Source organism: Elephas maximus, chromosome 11 (genome assembly GCF_024166365.1).
Source record: "Elephas maximus indicus isolate mEleMax1 chromosome 11, mEleMax1 primary haplotype, whole genome shotgun sequence".
In the NCBI taxonomy this organism is placed as follows: Eukaryota; Metazoa; Chordata; class Mammalia; order Proboscidea; family Elephantidae; genus Elephas; species Elephas maximus.
The window spans coordinates 92,451,260-92,477,078 of record NC_064829.1 but is presented as its reverse complement, the minus strand read 5'-3'; the positions used below and the strand labels follow the sequence as shown (position 1 = coordinate 92,477,078).

At 42.3% G+C, this 25,819-nt stretch overlaps 1 pseudogene; it reads left to right on the top strand.

Moving 5' to 3' along the window:
• The first annotated feature begins 3,157 nt into the window (after nucleotides 1-3,157).
• Nucleotides 3,158-15,887, top strand: LOC126086196 (60S ribosomal protein L10a-like; annotated as a pseudogene).
• Nucleotides 15,888-25,819: the final 9,932 nt, after the last annotated feature.

Genomic DNA, 25,819 nt, shown 5'->3' with positions numbered 1-25,819 from the left:
AAAAACTGGTCATGTGACCACACTTGACTGCAAGAAAGGCAGAAAAATACAACTACCTCCAAAGTGACTGCACCACAGAAGGGAAAGCAAAAATTTTTGCTAAACAGTTAATGATCTTGGACTCATGAAGCATGTATTTTATGGAAGAAATATTCATGGGAATAAATAACCAGAAGACCTGTTCTTGTCTATTCGTCACCACTGGCGTGGAGAGTGATTGGTTCCTCTATCTTAAACAGAAGACACTTTCCAACTTGAGCTGCTAAGACCACCAGAGATGCATACTGTCTCCTGAAGCCAAACCAAGTCTTGGCTGATCTGAGGAGGGTTCTCACCCACTGTTGGGAGTGAAGGATGACTGTGGTAAGAATATGGCTGCACTCCCCTCTCACCAATACTCAGTTTTAGACTCTGAGGAATAAAGGACTACAACGGTCCATTCACTTTCCCCTTTCTTTGTACATGAGGGAAGCACATGGGACTGGGGAATCTCTTGGTGTACTAACAACCTGACACTACTGGCCCCAGTGAACGCCATCTTGCAGGCCATGGTTTCTGCCTCAGGAGTAATTGTCTAGCCCGTGGGAAAAAAGACCTGGCGATCTGCTCTCATAAAAATTACAGCCTAGGAAACTCTATGGGGCCATTCTTCTCTGTCCTATAGGGTCAAAACTGACTTGACAGCACACAGCAACAACAAATAACATCAAAGGAACACATTCCCACATTCCCTCTGGAAACCAACACAAGACTTAGCTGACTTGAGGATAGTTGTCACAAAAGACTAGAAAAAAAGAGGTAGCTGTGTGCAATGGTGGCTTCACCCTCCTTTCTTCATATCCTTGGTTCTGAACTTTGAGGAAGGAAGGACTCCCAACCGGTCCATTCATTTTCCCCTTTCTCCGAACATGAGGGGCAGAACTGAGGCTGGGTATGCTTCCATACCTCTGGCTATGTTTTCCTTCCAAAGCTGCCAGCACGTGATTTTGTGGTTTTGCTGCCATAGTGAGAACGACAAAGACCTCTATTGTCTGCTGTCACAGATATGATAGATAACTTAGACATCTTCCTGGACTTTAACGAGAGCTTTCTACCCCAGAGTTCAGGGCTTCCTTCTCTATTCAGACAGTACTCATCAGATCCAGAAAGTCCCCAAGCTCAGATGACCCTAATCCTCTTCTGGCAGAACAGAGTCTAGAACAGGCAGGATGATAGCTTTGTGGAGGTTCTATAGAAAGGAATCAGAATCTAGAGTCTCATGGGGTCCAAACACTTACGAATCTAGTCTCAAGAATCACTCCCACAGAAACTCTGCCAACCTAGTCCTCCTTGTTTTCTAACTTCAGTTCTCCTAGTAGAAGAAACTTATGTTGATCCAAGAACTTAAGCAAAGGGTTTACCCACCTTTTCCCAGATCTAGGGCTCAGACTCAGCCCTAGAAGGAAAATCCTGGTTTGAAATACTCCTTACTTCACTCAGAATCCATACCTGATTAAGCCTGTAACCTCTATGTTTAAGCCTGGGGCTGGGAAGCCTGATGCTTGGGTATACATTCTATTGTCTTTTTTTTTTTTTCAATTTTATTTATTTTGTTGTTGTTGTTGTTGAGAATATACACAGAAAAATATACAGCAATTCAACAGTTTCTACATGTACAATTCAGTGACATTGATTACATGCTTCAAGTTGTGCAACCATTCTTACCCCCTTCTCTGAGTTGTTCCTCCCCCATTAATGTAAACTCACCACCCCCTAAGCTTCCTATCTAATCTTTTGAGTTGCTGTTGTCATTTTGATCCCATATAGATAGTTCTTAACAGAGTAAAATGCTCAAAGCAGACATTTTTTACTAAAAAATTTTAAAATTAAAAAAATTTTTTACCAGCTAAGATAAATCATTTTCTTCTTTTCAGTAGCTCCGTTCCACCTGGAATCACTAAAATTCCGGAGTATATTGATCCAACCAGGGCTTGGGCCTGGAAAGAGACCTGGCTCTGCAGCCTTCCAGTCCAGGAGTCCCCTCCCACCATGTCAGGACTCACCAAGGGAAAGCTGTGCAGCAAACTTGGCAGAAATTATGCTTCCTTCCCACTCCCCCAACCCCAGCCCCAGCCATCCAAATAAACAGATGTACAGGAAGTAGTGGTCAGAGGCTTGCTGACCAAATATTTCACAGAAAATTCATCCAAGAGGCCTAGTTCCTCCTTGCCTTGACTGGAGATAATGGAGAGGAGTGTCCCCTATTATGGGTTGAATTGTGCCTTCCAAAAAGATATGTTCCAGTCCTAGCCCCTGGTAGCTATGAATACAATCTTATTTGGTAATAACGTCTTTTCAGATGTAATTAGTTAACATGAGTCCATACTGCAGTAATTTTTGTTGTTAGTTGCTGTCGAGTCACTTCCAACCCACGGTGACCCCATGTGTTGCAGAGTAGAGCTGTGCTCCATAGGATTTTCAATTGCTGTGACCTTTTGGAAGCAGATTGCTAGGCTTGTCTGCTGAGGCACCTCTGGGTGGGTTCAAACCACCAAACTTTTCAGTTAATAGTTGAGTGCTTTAACCATTTGCACCACCCAGGGACTCCACAGTGGGGTAGGATGGGCCGTAATCTAATATGACTGGTGTACTTATAAAGGGAGGAGAAGAGGCACAGAGACACACAGAGGAAGGCAACCGTTTAAACACAGGGGCAGAGACTGGAGTGATGCTTCCACAAGTCAAGAAACACTTGGAACCAACAGAAGCTAGAACAGACAAGGACTTTTCCTCCTCTAGAGCCTTTAAAAAGAGCATGGCCCTGTAGGCACCTTAATTTTGGACTTTTAACTGGCAGAACTGTGAGATAACAAATTTCTGTTGTTTTAGGCCACCCAGTTTGCGCACTTTGTTACGTCAGTGCTAGGAAACTAATAGGAGTCCTTGGGTGGCACAAACAGTGAAGCATTTGACTACTACCAAAAGGTTCCCATTTCAAACCCACCCAGAGGCACCTTGGAAGACATGCCTGATGATCTGCTTCAAAAATGTCACAGCCTTGAAAACCCATGGAGCACAGTTTTACTCTACACACATGGGGTTGCCATGAGTTGGAATTGATTCAACAGTAACTAACAACAAGAAGAAACTAATACCTCCACCTTAGACATTCTAGCCCATGGCTATACTCTACCTGAAGGTCGTCTCTGATCCAAACACCAACTCCATGTTGGCTTTGGGTATGGAAAGGGATTTTTTTTTTAATAATTTTTATTGTGCTTTAAGTGAAAGTTTACAAATCAAGTCACTCCCTTACACAAAAACCCATACACACCTTGCTACACACTACCAATTACTCTCCCCCTAATGAGACAGCCTGCTCTCTCCCTCCACTCTCTTTTATCGTGTCCTTTTCACCAGCTTCTAACCCCCTTCACCCTCTCATCTCCCCTCCAGGCAGGAGATGCCAACATAGTCTCAAGTGTCCACCTGATCCAAGAAGCTCACTCCTCACCAGCATCCCTCTCCAACCCATTGTCCAGTCCAATCCATGTCTGAAGAGTTGGCTTCAGGAATGGTTCCTGTCCTGGGCCGACAGAAGGTCTGGGGGCCATGACCACTGAGGTCCTTCTAGTCTCAGTCAGACCATTAAGTCTGGTCTTATGGGAATTTGGGATCTGCATCCCACTGCTCTCCTGCTCCCTCAGGGGTTCTCTGTTGTGTTCCCTGTCAGGGCAGTCATCGGTTGTAGCCAGGCACCATCTAGTTCTTCTGGTCTCAGGATGATGTAGTCGCTGGTTCATGTGGCCCTTTTTGTCTCTTGGGCTCGTAATCACCTTGTGTCCTTGGTGTTCTTCATTCTCCTTTGATCCAAGTCGGTTGAGACCAATTGATGCACCTTAGATGGCTGCTTGCTAGCGTTTAAGACCCCAGACACCACTCTTCAAAGTGGGATGCAGAATATTTTCTTAATAGATTTTATTATGCCAATTGACTCACATGTCCCCTGAAACCATGGTCCCCAGACCCCTGCCCCTGCTACGCTGGCCTTCGAAGCATTCAGTTTATTCAGGAAACTTCTTTGCTTTTGGTTTAGTCCAGTTGTGCTGACCTTGCCTGTATTGTGTGCTGTCTTTCCCTTCACCTAAAGTAGTTCCTATCTACAATCTAATTAGTGAATACCCCTCTCCCACCATCCCTCCCTCCCCCCTCTCGTAACCACAAAAGAATGTTTTCTCCTCAGTTTAAACTATTTCTCAAGTTCTTATAATAGTGGTCTCATACAATATCTGTCCTTTTGCAATGACTAATTTCACTCAGCATAATGCCTTCCAGGTTCCTCCATGTTATGTTTCACAGATTCCTCACTGTTCTTTTACCGATGCGTAGTTTTCCATTGTGTGAATATACCATAATTTATTTATCCATTCATCCGTTGAAGGGCACCTTGGTTGCTTCCATGTTTTTGCTATTGTAAACAGTGCTGCAATAAACATGGGTGTGCATATAGCTGTTAGTGTAAAAGCTCTTATTTCTCTAGGATATATTCCAAGGAGTGGGATTGCTGGATCGTATGGTAGTTCTATTTCTAGCTTTTTAAGGAAGCACCAAATTGATTTCCAAAGTGGTTGTACCATTTGACATTCCCCCCAGCAGTGTAGAAGTATTCCAATCTCTCCACAGCCTCTCCAACATTTATTATTTTGTGTTTTCTGGATTAATGCCAGCCTTGTTGGGGTGAGATGAAATCTCATTGGAGTTTTGATCTGCATTTCTCTAATGGCTAATGATCGTGAACATTTCCTCATATATCTGTTAGCTACCTGAATGTCTTCTTTAGTGAAGTGTCGATTCATATATGGAAAGGGATTTTAAGCACTGATTTGATAGCCAAACACAAATGATATTGCAACGTTGGCTGTGCCTCATGTAGAATATGGCGCCTTAAACAAGTCACCTCCCCAGTGAACCTTAATAAATGTAACTCGGAGAATTTCTTTTTTTTTTTTTTTTTGTCAATCAACACATTTTTATTGGCTGAGTGCTAAGGACTTGGTTCTGTGTCTAATATTTAAGATAAGCCAGTTGTCTTAGTTACCTAGCACTGCTGTAACAAAAATACCACAAGTGGGTAACTTTGAAGAACATGAGTTTATTTTCTCACAGTTTTGGAGGCTGAGTCTGAATGAGGGTGTCAGCAGGGCTATGCTCTGTCCACTCTAGGAGATCATTCCTTGTCTCTTTCAGCTTCTGGCAGCCTCAGGCATTTCTTGACCTTCCTTGGCTTATATTGTACATAAGTTTCTTACATGGTGACTTCCCCTGTGTGTGTCTGTATCTCTTTGTTTATACTCCCTTTTATAAACATCGCTCAAAAGGAAAGAGGTTTAGCATCCATCCTACTCCCATATGGCCTCATTAACATAACCAAAGAAAGACCCTATTTTCAAACAGGATCACATTCACAAGTACATGGGTTAGGACTTCAACACATCTTTTGCAGGACACAATTCTATCCATTACAGTAGTCAATGAAGCTCACCATCTAATAAGAAAGGCACATATCAAACTATTCAAGAAATGATATAATTACAGTAGTGCTATGTAGGAAACCCTGGTGGCGTAGTGGTTAAGTGCTACGGCTGCTAACCAAAGGGGTCAGCAGTTCAGATCCGCCAGGCAATATGTAACCTGTAGTAATATCAGATTTTAAACAACCTTCAAAATATCAGTAGTTTATCACAACAGAATGTTTATTTCTCACTGATGCAGTATTTTGATATAGTTATCGCAGGTTGGCAGTTGAAGTTCTTCCATGGGGTGAGTCATTCACCTAGGATTTTTCCAATTTTTGGCTCTAACATCCCCTAGGACCTTTGAGTATACTGTTGCAGAGGCAATAAAAAGAACATCTAACATTTATTGATAACTTATAGCATGTCAGAAACTGTTCTAAGTCCTCCATATGGATAATCCTTTACCATTGAGTCGATTCTGACCCATAGTGACTCTATAGGACAGGGTAGAACTTCCCCATTGCATTTCCTAGGCTGTAATCTTTACAGAAGCAGACTGCCACATCTTTCTTCTGTGGAGCGGCTTGTGGGTTCAAACCGCCGACCTTTTGGTTAGCAGCTGAGTGCTTAACTACTGTGCCACCAGGGCTCTTCTCCATATGGATAGTTTGTTTAATTCTCAAAACAATCCTGTGAAGGAGTTGCCATTATTAGACCCATTCTAGAAATGAGAACACTGAGGTTCAGAGGGCTAACTAATTTGATCAAGGTAGTTCATCAAGTTGGATGTGGAGCTGTATTTCAGCCTAGGCATACCGTATGTTCTTAACTATTCTTTCTATGTTGTTGTTTCTATGTTTCTATGTTCTTCATTAATAAATTAAAAAGTAGAAGTGAATAGACCAGTTAGGACGTTCTTGTCCTCTAGGAGAGATTATAGTTGTTTGGACTAAGGCGACAGTAGGGATTTAAATGAATGCATGAATTTATGCCTGGAAGGTAGCCTCAAAAGAAATGCTCATAAAGTTTGTTCCAGAAATGTCCTACTAGGTTGTTTTAGACTAAACTTCCCACTGTAACCAAAACAACCAAATCCGCTACCGTAGAGTCGATTCCGACTCATAGCGACCCTATAGGACAAAGTAGAACTGCCCCATAGAGTTTCCAAGGAGCACCTGGCAGATTTGAACTGCTGACCTCTTGGTTAGCAGCTGTAGCACTTAACCACTACGCCACCAGGGTTTCCCTCCCCACAGTAGAAAACTAGAAAAGCTGAACAAAAAAAATTTTTTTTTAATTTATTCATAGACTTTGGAGAGCTTGCAAGGCAGAGAGAATTTATGGATCCAAGATGCAAAATTGGAAGGAAGCCAAGAGATGGAAATCTATCATTTGGGGATAGTTTTTGGTTGAAGTTTGCTGGTTCTGAAAGTGAAAGCAGCCTATGAGAGGAAGAAAAGCTAAATGGAACTTTTGGCAGTCTCCCTAGCCTGGGGAACAAAAATTTGAAATTGTGGGCATCAAGGTGGAAGGGTCCACCATAGATGAAGGACTCCATAAGCTCTCCAGAACTTTGGTTGGAATCCTAAAAGGGCCACCTACTGGGATAAAGCTAAACTGTGTATACATAAGACTTCATTGGGGCAGAAACCCAATTTTTAATTAAGGTGACCTGTTCCTACCCTAGCTACTTGTGAGAAAGAAAAATAAATCCTTACCCTGGAATAAGATAACAATATCTAGAGTGGTAAAGCATTCTCCCAAAAAATTTCACACATAATTTTTGGCACATAATCAAAAACAATAAGGGATATGTGATGTCAAGATTAGACCAAAAAACCTAGAGAGAGAAAAATATAATGTGAACAGACTTACTGGGAACTAAATATTGAACTTTAAAAAGCTATAATTACTACATACAAGCAAATAAAAGACAAGACGGAGAATTTCAACAAAGAACTAGAAAATATAAAATCAAACAAAAATTCAGAAATTAAAAGATATAGTTACTGAAATTAGGAACCTAACAGATGAGGTTAATGGCAAACTGGACTTAGCAAGAAACAAAAAGCAAACTGAAACATAGATTAGAAGACAATGTTGTTTAGACAGAGGAAGAGAAACTGCAAAGAACAAAAGTTCAGAAAAGGGCATAGCAGATGTATGGGACAAGGTGAAAAGGTCTAACATACGTACAATAGTAGTTCCATAAGGAGAAAGGAGAGACAGAGAAAGAGAAGGAGAAGCAATATTTGACTAGTTAATGGCCAATATTTTCAAAAACTAAAGAAAGTCATCAGGCCACAGACTGGATGTCAGTGGGCAGCTTAAATTGAAATCACACTTGCATCTCTGCTGTTCTTCATCCACACCAGACATGCACCTACCTCAGGATCTTTGCACTAGCTGTTGCCTCTGCCATAAATGTTCTTACCTCAGAGAGGCACATGGCTCACCCCCTCCCCTCCTTCAGTCTTGACTCCTATGACCCCTTGTCATTTAGACCCTGCTGGACCATCTTATCTAAAATTACTACACTCTGTCCAGATTTTATATTACCTTTCACTGCTTGTTTTTTTCTCTTTAGCATGTATTACTATCCTTATATATATATTTTTTTAATTAATAGTCTTTTTGTTTGTGTGTGTGTGTGTGTGAAGGTTTACACAGCAGTTTAGATTCCCATTCAACAATTTCTAAACAAATCCTTCGTAATGGATGAACATTCTAAATATTTCTGTTCTGGTTGTTGCTTCTATTAATCTAGCTTTTCTGCCCCCTTACATTCTCATCTTAGTTTTAAAGCAATTATTGACTGTTTGGTGTCATATAGCTGATTTTTTAAAGGAGCACAGTACTCACAGGTGACATTCTTTATTTTGTGTATCAATCTGCTATTTAGCTAAATGGTGACCTTAGGGACTAGTTTTGGTTCAAGTTTTTAAGAGTATCCCAGGGCGATAGTCTCAGGGAGTCCTCCAGCCTCAACTGGTCCAGTAAGTCTGTTTTTTTGTTGTTGTTGTTGTCATTTGTTTTTTAAGGAACTTGAGGTTCTGGTTTAAATTTTTCTCCCATTCTATCACAGTCCATCTATTGTGGCTCTTACCATAAGGGTTGGTAGTGGTACCCAAGCACCATTTAGTTCTGGTCTCAGGACAGATGAAGCCATGGTTTGTGTAGGCTATTGTCCTGTAGACTAGTTTCTTCTTTGGGTCTTTGGTTTCCATCTTTCTTTTTAGCTCCACAGAAGTAGAGTTGTAACTTAGATGGCTGCTTCACTATTTAATATTCTTTACTGTCTCCCTCCACTAGAATATAATCCCTATGAAGGCATAGTTTTTTTTTTTCCCCCTACGGTATTTTCTATTGTGTCCTTGCACCTGGGACAGTGTCTGGCACTTAGTAAGTATTCAATAAATATTTTTGAGTGAATGATGAATGGATACATACAGTATAACCAAAAAAAAAATGTCATGAGCTGACATACAGTATATGGGCTATAAATAAGGAAATACAGGGGAGTCCTTGGCTGGTACAAATGGCTAAAAGCTCAGCTGCTAACTGAAAGGTTGGAGGTTTAAGTTCATCCAGAGACACCTTGTAAGAAAAGCCTGGTGATCTACTTCTGAAAAATCAGCCATTGAAAACTCTATGGAGTGCAGTTGTATTCTGACACACACGAGGGTGCCCTAAGTCAGAATCAACTCAATGGCAACTGGCTATATTGCAGTGTAATAATACAATTCCAGAGGCCAGATTTCTAGATTTGAATCCTGGCTTTGCCAGTTAAAAGCTCTGTAAACTTTGGCAAAATTAATCAACTTCTTCGTGAGTCTTCTTCCTCTGTAAAAAAAAAAAAAAAAAGGCGATGGGATTTAATTCATTTAAAAAAAAACAAACCCTGTTGCTGTTGGTTCCAACCCAAGGCTATCCTATAGAACAGAGCAGAAATGCCCCATAGGTTTTCCAAGGTTGTAATCTTTACAGAGGAGCGCTGGTGACACAGTGGTTAAGAGCTCAGCTGCTAACCAAAAGGTTGGTGGTTTGAACCTACCAGCCACTTCGAGGGAGAAAGATGTGACAGTTTGCTTCCATAAAGATTTAGAGCCTTGGAAACCCTATGAAGCAGTTATAATCTGTCCTCTAGGATTGTCATGAGTCAGAATCAACTCGACAGCACATAATATCAGCAAACATTTAATACAGTATAAGGATTCTCTGACTACAAAAATTATACTTGAAATCAAATATTAAAAATTGAAAACCATTCCCGAAGCCAACTCTTCAGACATGGATTGGACTAGACAATGGGTTGGAGAGGGATGCTGGTGAGGAGTGAGCTTCTTGGATCAGGTGGACACTTGAGACTATGTTGGCATCTCCTGCCTGGAGGGGAGATGAGAGGGTGGAGGGGGTTAGAAGCTGGTGAAAAGGATACGAAAAGAGAGAATGGAGGGAGAGAGCGGGCTGTCTCATTAGGGGGAGAGTAACTGGGAGTGTGTAGCAAGGTGTTTATGGGTTTTTGTGTGAGATACTGACTTGATTTATAAACTTTCACTTAAAGCACAATAAAAATTATATAAAAAAAAAAAGAGATGGATGAAAAGAGACAAGAAGCAGTGATGACAGTCCACAGTCTGGACAGACACTACACAAATACAAACAACAGGGTAGATGTCATCACTAAACTGCTTATAGCAGTGCACAAATTTACATTAAAAAAATGGATGATTCACACACAGAAACACGTTTGCTACTGCCAAGTGCATCTCTCACTAATTTAACAAAAACAATGTTCCAGTACAGTTTATCTACGTGAATGTTTAACTCTTGTACAGGGCACCAAGATTAAAGACGCTCTTTCTGCACAATAAAATGCTTGGATCAATGTTAAATATATACGCCCAATTTCTCCAGAGAAGCTATGAAGAAAAAGCATATAATGCCCTATCATAGTACCACACTCTTTTCAAAAACCATAAAATAAGATTACGTTGATTTTATCATTTTCCTTTCTACTTTGCCATTTTTTTACATGGATCTTAAAAAATATATATATTTGAGAAAATACTCTTAAAAATACAACACCGGAATCTTTGCTGTTTAAAAGAAGTCCAAGGATTAAGGTATTCACAGAGCTGGTAAAACACATATCAAGCCCTTAACTGTTACAACAACCCTTTCTATGTGGCAGGAAACTCTTATTACCCCATTTCAGGCAGAAGGAAATGGAGAATCGGAGAGGTGATGTAAATTGCCCAAAGCGACACAGTTAGAAAGTCAGATAAACTGTATTCAGCTCTCAAACTGTAACCACTGTACTCTACTGCCTACTCCCTTGCTCATCCTGCGATTATGTTCTCTAAACGCCCACAACTCCTCTCACTCCACTCAACGAAAACAAAACAACAGCTAAAGATGACATTACAGAAGACAGTTTCTTCTTACGTGTCCAATTTACAAGCTCTTTCTCCTCAAGAAAGATGAACTGTCCATCACAAAAAAATTTACAGAGGCTAACAGAAATGTCAACTCTCCGTTCTAAAAAGTAAAACACATATTTGTTGTATTTGTCTCATTAGCCTCAGGGAAGGACGCTCTGACATTTAATCCAAAAGAATGATGCTTTTGGTTACAATGGTCTCCATCTCAGTCTCTGTTGAAGTATATCCTTCCTTTTGCACTCACTGTAAGCGGGACATCATATTTGTTAAAGCAGAGGGTCAGCGAAAACAAGGGAAATCCTCAAGGAGATGGAGTGACAAAATAGCCACAACGGCACCAAAGACCATGAAGATGGTGCAAGGCCAGGCAACGTCTCCTTCTGTTATCCATAAGGTTGCCATGACTCAGAGCAACTAAAAGCAACAACACAAACAGGCACATGATAACATAAGCTCCAATGGTAGATCTGGCAAGATCATGTCCATGTGTCAAGAGGGGCTCACTGGGAGTAAGTTACTTAATATGAATCATTAAAGAACATTCCAGACATGGGCAGGGCTCCAGCCTGAACTCTGACAAAGGAGAATTTGTCAACTGGTGGCTCATTGGTTGAATTTGACCCAAGGATATATGTGTGTGTAACAAATATAATGTTTTTTATAAATACTGATGTTCCCTAATGAATAAAAGAATTCAGACAAAGATCATCACAAACAGGTACACTCAAACATTGTGTACTCCTAATGAAAGACCACACTACCACCTATGAAATAGTCTTGCAGATAAATTAAACTTGTATCTGATTCAGCCTCTTCACCACTTTACAGGAAACAAAAGCCAGGGGAACTTATTAAGCAACACCAACACCACAGGGATGCAATCAGCCAAATTCAGGCTGTGGGAAACACTATAGGACAAAAAAAAAAAAAAATCCAACAAGTAAGTTGCAAGGGGGAAAAAAAGATGGAGGGGAAACCTATAAATTGAAAGAAACTTAAGAGATACCAACCAATCAGAATATTCAGGCCATGTTTGAACCTGAATTACAACAAACTAATTGAAAAACAAAACGTCCATCTTTGGTACAATGAGGAAATGGGAACTGTCTCTGGATTTTAAAGATATTAAGAATTATTTTTGCAGGGTGGGTGTGTGATGATGCTATCGTGACTATGATTAAAAAACAAGGGGGAGTCCTTATCTTTAGAGAAACTTTCTAAAATATTTACAGGTGAAATAAGATGATGTCTGGACTTCAAAATAATTGAGGGAGGATGGTAGGTGAGGCTATCGAAGAAATAAGTTGGTCGATGGGTACTTAAGAGTCCATGAAAGTAATCTGTCTACTTCTGACTGCAATTTTCTGAAATGAAAAAAGTTAAAATCAAATCAAAGCCAACACCAAAAAAAAAAACCTGGAAATCTCTCATAAAAAAATAACCTTTGGCGTCTGTTTTGAAAACTGAAGTTCTAGAACTACAGGTGTGCCATATTATAATTGTCCCATTACTATCTCCCTAGCTGCTAATGGACATAAAGCAAAGTATGTGCCCTGGGGGGGAGATGACTGCCCTCTGAAGAAGCCCAGAACTCTATCTTCATGCGGTAAAGGAGGAAGGGCTGTTCTCTGGAGCCAGTAAATCTAGAATAACCTCAACAAGGATAATAAATGATGTCCATTGCCTACAGGGGGCCTTCCACTTTTATTAACCCCCTTTACTGGCCCTTCCATTACCTCTTCCCCTACCTGTTCTCTGTACATGCTAGTTGGCATATAGACATGTCTGTCTGATTAGTATTTTAGCCCAGGAGAGAGGAATTTAGGCATTCCCTTCCCACGATGTGAACTGGAGAATGTTTGGATGTGATCTAACCTTGTGGACAAGAGACTAACTTTGGGAACCAAGGCAGATGATGTGTACCATTCTACTCATCCCTGTCCTGTTTATTCTGTAAGTAATAAATGCCTGTTGATCACACAAAAAAAATTGAAAACCATACATTTTAACACTAAAAAGAACACTCTTGCACAACTTATAAATCAGAGTAAAAAAAAAAGTTATGAAACATTTAGAAATGAACGGAGAGAGTGGGTCATATCGAAACTTCTCGGGTGCATTTTTAAGGCCTTAAATGCATTTTTTTAGGAAATAAGAAGATTGGGAAATTAATCACTAAGAGTGAAACTCATTTCGATGTAGTGAATTACTTAATAGGGCCCTTCTAGCCATAATCTTTGTGATTCCCATGCAATGATTGGGTGTGGCTATGCAAATAAGGTTCTTGCGGTCCACCAATGGAACTGGACAGCTTGCAAATAATGCAAATAAGTTTCATGGCACCCTTGTGGGGGTGGGACCATGTAAATAAGGTATATGGAACCCTAACAAGGGAATTGGCCAGTTTTGCCATCCCACTAGGCTTAAAACGAGCCATCCTAGAAGCAGGAAGAAGGGACCTCACTACCACCAAGAAAGAAGAGCTGGGAGTGGAGTGCGTCCTCTGGATTCAGAATCCGTGCACTGAGAGTTTCCTAGAGCAGAAGACAGAGAGAAAGCTGTAACACCAGAAACAGTGAGAGACAACAAGAAGAAGCTGCAGAGAAACAGCAGCAGCAGAGGCAGGAGAACAAGGAGACTGTCAGGAGACAGTGCAGGGGATTTCCTGGCCCGTGAAGCAAGAGAGTTGAGTGCCTTTGGGCAGAAGGCTTGCTAGTGGAGGAGGTGCCTCCAAGCCCTTGTTGGTGGAGCTAGGCTTGCCGACCCAGGAAGCTAGAGAGCTAAATGCCTTCAGGCCAAGGCTAACTGGCAGAGTAGGGTGCCTCTAACCACTTATCGGTGGAGCTAATGAGCTTTGTAACACTTGCCCAAGCAAGGCAGAGGCCAGGCCAGCCAAAGAGGGCCAACATACTTGAGGGGCCAAGAGCAGGGAGGCAGAGGGCCAATAAGAAGTCTGCCTGTGGGCATGGCCAAGAATCTGTCCTGACCAAGGAACTGTATCCTGAGTTGTTCCTGATCCTGAATTGTAACCTGTTACTTCCCTAATAAACCTCATAATCATGAGTTCTGTCCGTGAGTTCTGTGTGGCCACTGCAACAAATTATTGAACCCAGCAGAGAAGTAGAGAGCACCATGGGAGAGACAGCTGGTGTTAGAACTGATAAAAAGGTTGGAGAGAGGAGGTATGTCTGGCCTCCACTTCATAGGAATCAGCCTTGGGCTGAAGCTGATGATGATTCTCTCTCCCCCTGGTGAAGTGAGAGGTGGTCAGACACCTCCACCATGCCATTTTTACACTCATGGAACCAGAAATTAAAAAGAAAAGGAAGGAAAGAAAGAAGCAGTGAATACAAGTGAAACAGAAGAAAATGCTTTACTAAGTGCCCAAGACGATCACCAATGCACATTATCATGACATTTCTAGGAAAAAGGAAAATATCTTAAAAAGTTCTCAGGTGAGAGGAAAAAGAAGATTATATACTAAGTGTCAGTTGTCATAGTAACATCAGACTTCTCATCAACCACTCTGAAAGTTGAAAGACAATGAAGACATTTTTTCGACCCGTGTAGTAATATGGATTAAAATAAATGGAGAAAAGATTGAAGATGTCAAAGAATTCATTTTACTTGGATCCACAGTCAACACCCATGGAAACAGCAGTCAAGAAGTCAAAAGACACATTGCATCGGGCAAATCTGTGGCAAAAAGTCTCTTCAAAGTGCTAAAAAGTAAAGGTGTCATTTTGAGGACTAAGGTACGCCTGAACCAAGCCATGGTATTTTCAATTGCCTCATATGCATGTGAAAGATGGACAAATTAATAAGGAAAATGGAAGAAAAATTGACACCCATGAATTATGGTGTTCGCAAAGACTATTGAACATACCATGAACTGCTAGACGAACGAACAGGCCTGTCTTGGATGAAGTACAGCCAGAGTGCTCCTTAGAAGTGAGGATGGAGAGACTGCATCTCATATATTCTGGACATGTTATCAGAAGGGACCAGTCCCTGGAGAAGGACATCATGCTTAGTAAAACAGAGTGTCAACAGGATGGACTGACACAGTGGATGCAACAATGGGCTCAAACACAGCAATGATTGTGAGGACGGTGCAGGACCAGACAGTGTTTCATTCTATTGTGCATGGGGTCACTATGAGTCAAAACTGACTGGAGAGCACCTAACAACAACAGTACTATGAAGAGATCCCAGCATATGTTATTAAGTATAAAAACAAGGTCACATCTTTTCCGGTTACTGCACCACTAGGAACCACAAGCAGCAAAGTCTCTTGAGATACCCTCCAGGAGGTGACAATGTAAGTCCTGCATGGGGACTAGCACAAGCACTGGAAGTTTTTTGAAATGGTGGAACTGCAGATCAACTTGAAGAACTATGACCCTCAGAAGGACAAATGCTTCTCGGGCACCATCAGGCTTAAGTTCACCCGCCCACCCTGTCCCAAGTTCTCTGTGTGTGTCCTTGGGGACCAGCAACACTACAATGAAGCTGAGGCTGTGGATATCCCACACATGGAACATCAAAGTGCTGAAGAAACTCAACAAGAATAAGAAGCTGGTCAAAAAGGTGGCCAAGGAGTGTGATGGCCTCTGAGTTCTTTTTGACCTCTGAGTACTTGATCAAGCAGATCCCATGAATCCTGGGTCCAGGCCTGAATAAGTCTGGCCAATTCCTTTCCCTACTTACCTACAATGAGAACATGGTGGCCTTAGTCAATGAGGTGAAGTCCATGACCAAGTTCTCAATGAAGAAGTTGCTATGTCTGGCTGTAACCATTGGCCATGTGAAGATGACAGACGCTGAACTAGTGTACAGCATCCACTGGCTGTCATCTTCCTAGAGGCACTGCTAAAAAGGAATTGGCAGAATGTCCACGCTCTATACAATCAAGAGTACTGTGAGCAAGACCCAGCCTCTGTACTAAGGTGCAGCCCAATAAGCCCAAGTGGTACTATCAAAAAAAAAAAAAAAAAAGAATAAAAGGTCATAACAGTGTCTCTAGTATGATATATTTTCATGCAAAAAAGTGGGGGAATAAGAATACATATTCATACTTATATTCACCTAAAACAACACTGAAAGCCTCCAACAGCTATGGAGTTTATCCAAACACCGTGCCAAGCACCGGCTATGTATTAACTCATCTCATTGTCAACAAAACCCTTCTGAAGTGGGTACAATTGCCATTCCTCTTCTACAAATGAGGCAACTGCTAGAGTGGACGTAAACAGCTTTCACAAAGACACCCAGCTAGGAAGTGCTGAATCCAAACTCCAGAATCCATACTTGAACTGCAATGCATTGTAGAAATTAACAACCTCCTTGCTACAAGCACTTGCGTTGTCTTCTTTTCATCTCCGCGGTTCAGATGAGCCTCCAAGATAGAGGCTCAAGGAGGTGAACCACCAAGGGTCATCCAGCCCCACACTCTTTCTACTTCGTGTTGTTAGTTGCTATGGACTTATAGGACCTCAGACACAACAGAAGGAAAGATAGTGCAGTCCTGCACCACCTGCAGAATCGGTTATAAATTGGACCACTGTGATCCATAGGGTTCCCACTGGCTGATTTTCAGAAGTAGATTGCCAGGCCTTTCTTCCTAGTTCACCTTAGTCTAGAAGCTCCGCTGAAGCCTCTTCAGTATTATACCAACACCCAAGCCTCCACTGACACAGTAGTGGCTGTGAATGAGGTACATTGGCCGAAAATCGAACCCAGGACTCCAAAATGAAAGAGGCAAATTTTACACTGAACCACAGCTGCCCCCAGCTCTTTCGACTTACCCTGTCTTAATTGTCTGAGGATCCGAAGCAGAGACCCCAGGACCAGGAAGGTTTGAGACTGGAAGGATCTTACATGTGTCTTGTGCTCCCTCTTGTGGTCACTGGTGAGAAATTACCTTCTAAATTGAAGGAATTTTTTTTTTTTAATACACTTTATTTTTTACAGCTATTTTAGAAGCCCTGGTGTCTCAAGAGCTTAGGGTTCGGCTACTAACCAAAAGTTTTGTGGTTGAACCTACCCAGCGGCTCTTCAGGAGAAAGACCTGGCAATCTGCTTCGATAAAAATTACAACCTAGAAAACCCTGTGGGGCAGTTCTACTCTGTCACATCGGGTGGCAATGAGTCGGAATCGACTCAACGGGACCCCACAACAATACCCAAAAACCATTGCTGTCGAGTCAATTCTGACCCATAGCAGCTCTATAAGACGGAATAAGAACTGCCCATAGCGTTTCCAAAGTTGTAAATCTCTATGGAGGCAGACAGAGTGGCTGGTGGGTTTGAACCGTTCACTTCTCGTGTTCGCAGCCAAGCTCTTAACCACTGTATCACCAGGGCTCCTTCAACAACAATAGGTTTACATAAAAATTGTGCAGAAATTGCAGAGCTCCCATATACCGCCTTTCCCCATTGCAGTTTCTCCTATTATTTATATCTTGCACTCCCTCGGTTAAGAGCTCCGCTGCTAACCAAAAGGTCGGCAGTTGGAATCCACCAGCCTCCTTAGAAACCCTATGGAGCAGTTCTACTCTGTCCTATAGGATCGCTATGACTCAGAATCGACTCGATGGCAGTGGGTTTGGTTTGGTATTTTATTCCTATGCTACATTTGTTACAATGGATGAACCAATACTGATAACGTTATTATTAACGTCCATAGTTGACATCAGGCTCCCTCTTTGTGTTGTACAGTCCTATGGGTTTTCATAAATGCACAACGTCCTGTATCCACCTGTACAGTATCATGCAGGATAGTATCACTACCCTAAAAATGCCTTGTGGTCCACCTGATCATCCCTTCCCCCTCCACTACCACGGCCCCCTAGCTACCACTGATCTTTTCACTGCCTGTTATTTTGCCTTTTCCAGAATGTTATATAGTTGGTGTCTTAGGTGTCTAGAACCGCCATAACAAAGTACCACAAAATGAGTGTTTTATAAGAATAGAAATTTATTATCTCACAGTTCCAGAGGCTGCTGTATTAGTTTCCTGTTGCTGCAATCACAAATTACCACAAACTTAGTGGCTGAAAGCAACACACATTTATCCTGTTACAGCTCTGGAGGCCAGAGGTATGAAATGCACCAAGAAACATGTGCAAAAAATGTTTTGTTACATATAGGAAAAGAGAAAACAAACTAAAATAAAGAAGAAGAAAAACAAAACATGTGCCCTCCAACAGGTGAAGGAATAAAAGTACTCAGGCATGGAACAGTTTTTCTCTCAGAGCCCTCAGAAGACATCAACATGACTGACACCCTGATCGTGGACTCCCAGTCTTCAGAACTGTGAGACAATAAATTTCTGGTCTTTAGAGCCATCCAGTTTGTGGGACAGTTGTCTGTCTATATCTGTGGGGCATTGGTTCCAGAACCACTCACAGATACCAAAACCCAAAAATGCCTAAGTCCCTTATATAAAATGGTGTAATATTTGCATATAACCTCTACACATCCTCCCATATACTTTAAATCATCTGTAGATTACTTATAATACCTAATATAATGTAAAAGCTATGGAAATAGTTGTTATACCATATTGTTTAAGGAATAACAATAACAAAAAAAGAGTCTGTCTCGAGGGCAACAGGTTTTTTTCAGGTACCTGTTCAATACAGACACAACCATCATAGGCCTAACAACATAGTACACGTCAGCAACAATGTAACGTGTTCTTTCTTTCAATGCTTGAACAACAGAGCGCTGGAGAGAGACTGAAGATCTGTGAAATTGTGGGAGGCTACAGCAGGGTGTGCAGACATACGTTTTCATTAATTCTTGGGTAAACACCTAGGAGCAGAATTGCTAGTTCATTAGGCTCAATCCCTCCTCAGCCACATCATCTCTGCTTTTGCCACTTCTACGTATTTAAGCTTCTAAGCAAAGTTTCCCGTGAAGCATGGATTCTGTGACACTCACTGACTCCCCCCCACACAGCCACACAAAAGGAAAAAGCCAAACCTGTTGCTGTTGCGCCGATTCCTACTCCCAGTGACCCTGTAGAATAGAATAGAATAGAACTGCCCCCACAGATTTTCCTAGGCTGTAATCTTTGCGGAAGCAGACTGCCACATTTTTCTCCCTCGGAGCAGCTGGTAGGTTCCAACCACTGACCTTTTGATTAGCAGCCAAGCACTTAGCCACTGTGCCACCAGACCTCCTTACACAAAAGAGAGTCAGTACGAAATTGAGAGGCAAAGAGATAAAAAAAAAAAAAGGAAAGAATGATAGAAAATAAAAGTTTAAATTCCTGAAAACTCTTTCAACTGCCATCCCAAGTAAGACATACCTGTTGGATGTTGCTCAAAGGAGAGTCTAGGAGTCTATAGCCCTGGTGGTACAGTGGTTAAAAGCTCGGCTGCTAACCAAAAAGTCAGTAGTTCGAATCCATCATCAGCCCCTTGGAAACCCTATGGGATAGTTCCACTCTATCCAATAGGGTCACTATAAGTTGGAATTGACTCAATGGCAATAAGTTTGTTTTTGTTTTAATAATATTATTCTTCCCTTTTCTTATTTTGTGGCTGTTATGGGTTGAATTATATCTTTCAAAAAGATGCACTGACATCCTAGCACCTGGAACCTATGAATGTGACCTCATTTGGAAATACACCTTCTCCTTACTTATTGACTATCTCATTTTCCAACATTTCCCATTTGCAACAATAGTAAAAAATCTACTATCTGATATTTTGCACACTAACATGACCAGTGGGACATATAGTGCCCACCTACATTTTCTGCCTTTCAGGGTTATTGGGAAGCTCCTGTCCCACTGACAGTACAGACCTGTATAACTGTTTGAAATGGAAGAAACGACCCTCCATTTTCACATAATGCCGATTTCACATAATAACCTGGTCTTTGGAACCTAACCATGTCCATAAGTGAGGAGAGGGTGTATGTAGGTCCTTTGAAGAACATTTTTTTGAGGGAGGTCCTTTGGAGAACTTTTTTTGGGAGGGGATGAAGACATATTCAATTCATAACAGGCCCCAAAGATGAAGTCAATGGGTGATAAATGGGTGATAGCTGTTCTAAAGAAAGGCTTTGAATACATCCCAGAACCTGGATTTTTTTTAACCACTCTACTCACATGCATACCCAGGAAAGCGCACAAGTATTTTTAGAGGCTATGCAGATTTGGGAAAATGGAATCTGGAAGTAATGATTATTCAGGGAGCAGGCAGCTGCTTTGTTGTCACACATGGTCATCCTTCCTCTGTCACTCCGTGTCCTTTCTCTTCTTTTTATAAGGACACCACTCATATTTAATTAGGACCCACTCCACCCCGGTAAAGAGTCTCTGGGAGGCACAAACTGCTAAGTGCGCTACTACTAGCTGAAAGGTTGGTGGTTCGAACCCACCCAGAGCTGCCCAGGAGGAAAGGCCTGGCAATCTGCTTCCAAAAGGTCCCAGCCTTGAAAACCCTATGCAACACAGTTCTATCTGTACACATTGGGTGGCCATGACTCAGAATGGACTCAAAGGCAACTAACAACAAAAACTACTCCAGTATGACTTCGTGTTAACTTAATTGATAACACCCAGGAAAGCACTGTGAATATTTAGTGAATAGACACCATTCGTGGACATGGAATTGTGAATAAAGAGGATCCGGAGAGCAGCCAGCAAACCAGCACACTCCAATTGGGTAATTTGTGGAGATTTTAGTAAGGAGATGTTAGTGCTGCTGTAAGAAAAACACCACAAGTGGGTGGCTTTAAAGAACAGAGATTTATTTTCTCACAGTTCTGCAGGCTAGAAGTCCAAATCAAGGTTTCTGCCGTGTTGATTTCTTCCTCATAGCCTCAGGCATTCCCTGATTCCTTTGTTCTCCTTGGCTTGTAGACAGTTTTCACAGGGTATCTTTTTTCCCTCTATATGTGTGCCATGTGTGTCTATTCTGCTCTTTTTATATCTCAGAAATGATAAGGTTTAGAACCCACCCTGCACTGGTATGGCATCATTAGCATAACAAAAGAAAACCCCTTTTTCCAAACAGGATTACATCCATAGGGACAAGGGCCAAAAATTCAACACCTATTGTTGGGGGGTGGGGGGGCGGGGGCAGCTTCCAGTCCATAACAGGATCATTTACAAAAATGTGGGCAGGGTACAGGGAAATCACAAGAGCTGGTATCTTGGGCTGCTAGTGGTTGCTGTCATTGGCACCCCTGGGACTGACAGGACAAGAGAAGAGAGTGTTTACTGGCTGGATGGAGACTGTAATGATGAGAGCTGTCTTCAAAAGGCAGAGCCAAGGTCCCTGGGTGGTGCAAACAGTTTGTGCTTAGATGGTAACCAAAAGGTTGGTGGTTCAAACCCCCCCCCAGAAGCACCATGGAAGAAAGGCCTGGTGGTCTGCTTTGTTAAGTATTACAGCCAAGAAAACCCTATGGAGCAGTTCTCCTCTGTAACACATGGGGTCTCCCAAGTCACAAATCAACAAAAAGGCAGAGTCAACCCAAGGAAACCCACGGGGAACGAGTTGTATAAATACATTCTTGACTTCACCTCCTCCCCACTCCACTTTCCTGCTGGGGGTCCCATTGGCTGAGTACCATTCAAATCCAGAAGGCAAGGGAGCGCTTTGATGGGGCTCCTACATGGCAGCCTCCCAGGATATGACCTTATTAACTGTTAACATCTGGAAAGAAAAACCCTGCTTCTCCAAACAAGGTCACATTCACAGGAAAAGGGGTTAAGACTTTGTCTTAGTTATATCAAGTGGTGCTATAATAGAAATATCACAAGTGGGTGGCTTTAGCAAATAGAAATTTATTTTCTCACGGTTTCGGAGGCTACAAGTCTAAATTCAGTGCACCAGCTCTAGAGGAAGGGTCTGTCTCTGTTGGCACTGGTGAAGGTCCTCGTGTCTTTTCAGCTTCTGTTTCTTGGTTCCTTGGAGATCTCATGTGGCACAGCATCTGTCTTCCTCGTCTCTGCTTGCTTGTTCACTGGCTTAATCTGCTCTTTTACATCTCAAAAGAGATTGACTTAAGATGCACCCTACACTAATACCTTCTCCTCACTTATCAACTATCTCATTATTCAAAATTTCTCATTTATGACAGTAGTAAAAAATCTACTATTCAACTATTTTGCACAGTAATGACACACACCTGACAGTAACAAAAGCCGGGGCGCAAGGCAAGGGTAACACTGGCTGCGACGGTTAAGGTTACGTGTCAGCTTGCCTGGGTTGTGATTCTCAGTGGTTTGGTAGTTACGTAATGATGTAATATATGGTAGTTACGTGATGATGTAATTTGGCAGTTATGTAATGATGTCGTCATCCCCCATTTTGTGATCTGATGTAGTCATCCTCCATTTTCACATAGTGCCAATTTTGCATAGTGACTCTATCTTTGCAACCTAATCATGTTGGTAAGCAAGGAGAGAGTGTACTACCACATTAACATCACAAAGAAAAACCTATTCCCAAGTGGGATTATAACCATAGGTACAGGGGTTAGGATTTACAACATATATTTTGGAGGGATACAATTCAGCCCAAAACACACTTTGACATGTCATTTTGGGGGAACACAATTAATCCATAACACACTGCTACCTGAACTCCTTCTCTCTGCATTGCACTTCTCACTGACATGGGTGACGTGTCCTCATGTAGTCCTCCCGTGACCCCTCTAGCTCCTGCTCTCCCAGTATACAACCCTGGGGACCTGCTCCCCCCACAGGCAGCCTTATGGGGTGTGCTCGTCCTAAGACAGCTTCCTGGGTGTCAAGCTTGGGCTGCTGCTTCTAATGTGCTCTCTTGCCAGCAAGGGTGGCTTCAGCCAGCTGTTTGTCTTTAGATTTCTCCCCATTCACCCATGTCCTCTTCTCACGCCATGCTGCATTGCAATCCCATGTAGACACCAAGACACGTCGGTCTGTAATCAACTGGCCAGGGAGTGAAATGCTTACCTCTCTTTCTTTTCTTTTCTTTGTATTTTGATGAAAATACACACACCAAAACATTCGCCAGCACAGCGCCCTCATTTACACTTCAATTATATTGATTCCATTTTCATGTGGCACCGCTACCACAATCCTTTTCTAAATCATCCCACCATCATTAATATAAATTCTTCTCCCCTTCTGAAAAAAAACAAAGAAACACCCATCACCATCAAGTCGATTCCGACTCATAGCTACCTATAGGACAGAGTAGAACTGCTCCATAGGGTTTCCAAGGCTGTAATCTTTACAGAAGCGAACTGCCACATCTTTTTCTCACAGAGAGACTGCTGGGTTTGAACTACCGACCTTTCAGTTAGCGGCTAAGCATTTAACTTCTGCGCCACCAGAGCTGCTTAATCATGGCAACAGTTGTCATTTATTGGTAATGTGCTAGGCACGGGGCTAAGCAGTCGGCAGTCTCTCCTCGAACCCTCACAAGCATCCTGCTAAACCAGTGAGTCTCCAAGAGTTTAAGTCACGAGAAGCACATGTTAAGCCCTTAGCCAGAACCTGCCATTGCCTTCTGTCAGGAGAAGCTAGTCAGGAGGGCTTCCTGGAGGAGGAGACATTGCTCTCTCTCTCTCTCTCTCTCTCTCTGGCTTCCCTCCCACATCTCGGGCTGCTCCTTCTCAGCCTCTTTGTGGGTCCCTCTCCTTCCACCTGCCCCTTTCATGCCAGTGTTGCTCAACGTCTGGCTAGACTAGAGCTTGCAAACCAGCCAGATCCAACCCACGGACAGATTTTATTTGGCCCACACAGCATTTTCTTTTATTTGAATTAGCTTTAACATTTAAAAGCTGAGGGATTTTGCTTTTTAAAATATTCAGATTTCTGCCTTCTCTTGGAAAATTGGAACATCTGGCCATGCTGGGTACCTCATCGCATATGGCGAGCATTGGCTACAGCTCAGTAGCAACTACCATGTGTTCTCAGCCATCCACACTTCTCTTCTGGTCCATCAGAAGGTTCTCATCCACCCCAAGTCCTGAATTAACACATATGGAGCTTAAGATGGCACAGTGGTTAAGAGCTCAGCTGCTAATTAAAGGCTGGCAGTTCAAATTCACCAGCCACTCCTTGGAAACCCTATGGGGCAGTCCTATTCAGTCCTATAGGGGGGCTATGAGTCAGAATCTACTCAGTGGCAATGGGTTTGGTTTTCTGGTTTTCTTGGAGCTTAAGATGACACTGGAATGGTATTCAGTCAAGAAACCTAGAAATACGAAGGTCCAATCTGGAATAAGGAGCCCTGGTGGCTCAATGGTTAAGCTCCTGGCTGCTTATCTTTTGATTATTGGTTTGAACCCACCCAGTGGCTATGCAGGAGAAAAGACCTGGTGATCTGCTCCCATAAAGATGACAGCCTAGGAAACCCTATGTGGCAGTTCTACTCTGTCACATATGGTCACCGTGAGTCGGAATCAACTTAATGGCGCACACCACCGCCACCACCCTAGAGTAACCATTTGTCTTCCCCAGGAGAAATAGATCCTGGAAGCAATGGCAGAAGATGAAGCCAACAAATTTCTGTCAGACGACAATGCAAATCTCCAATGTACTTAGATCAATATACCAGTAAGCAGTGCCTTTGAGTCAACTCCAACTCCTGGTGACCTCATGTGTGTCAGAATAAAACTATGCTCCTTAGAGTCTTCAGTGGCTGATTTTTCAAAAGTAGATCACAAGGCCTCTCTTCCAAGGTGCGTCTGGGCACACTTGAACCTCCAACAGTTAGCTGCCAGGAACCTGAACCGGTTACACCACCTAGGGATACCAGAATCAACATAGACTGAAACAATTCTCCAAAGAGGCTAGAACGCAGGCTTTTTGGGACGCAAACCCTAGATGAGAGAGACAGAAAGATGGAGACAAGATAAAGAGACAGAGTGATACAGAGAGAAAGAGGGAGATCCAATTAATTCAAACTTTTTTCTGAGGTGTGTGAAAGAAGTGGGAGTGGTGTGTATGTGTGTGTGCATGCATGCATGTGCTTGCTTGTGCGCACATGTTTGTGCATGCATGCACTTGTGTGCCTGTGTGTATGTGTGCACATGTGCACACACCCACACAAGCACCGATGCACTCAAGCTGACTTTACCAAGCATAAAGTCCTTCTCCAGGAACTGGTCCTTCCTGATAACATGTCCAAAGTATGTGAAATAGTCTCACCATTCTCGCTTCTCAGGAGCATTCTGTCTGTATTTCTTCCAAGACAGGCTTGTTTGTTCTTCTGGCAGTCCACGGTATATTCAATATTCTTCACCAACACCATAATTCAAAGGCATCAATTCTTCTTCAGTCTTCTTTATTCATTGTCCAGCTTTCACATGCATATGAGGCAAATGAAAAATATCTGAGAACATTGCACATATCAGACGTCAGTTGTGTTTCATGAAACTTTACTTCAGCTGTGTGTGTGTGTGCATGTACCAGATCACGACGTAAAGTGTATTTCTCATTGTGGGTCATGGTCCTACAAGATGGAAACCTGCCACTCTCAGATATTATCCATATGGGGAGGGCTGAAGCAGGCCCAGATGGTAGAGAGATTAAACCTAGAGCTGAGAGGGTTTGACTTAATCATGTGGGCAGTGGGGAGCCACTGTGTGCTCTTAAGTTGCAGAGTCATGATAACCACCTCAGACTGCCCCCCACCCTCACACACATGCTCCCAACTGGGCACACCACTGCATTAGGAACTCTTCTCCCCCTTCCTTGACAAGCCCTGATGGTTCACTGACTATGGATGTGAAGTAGGAGATCGGCAAATTTGCTGCAAAAGACCTCTTTGAAAGAGCAAAGATATCATTTTGATGACTCAGGTGTACCTGTCCAAAGCCATCCAATTGCCTCATATGCATGAGAAAGCTCGACAATGAAAA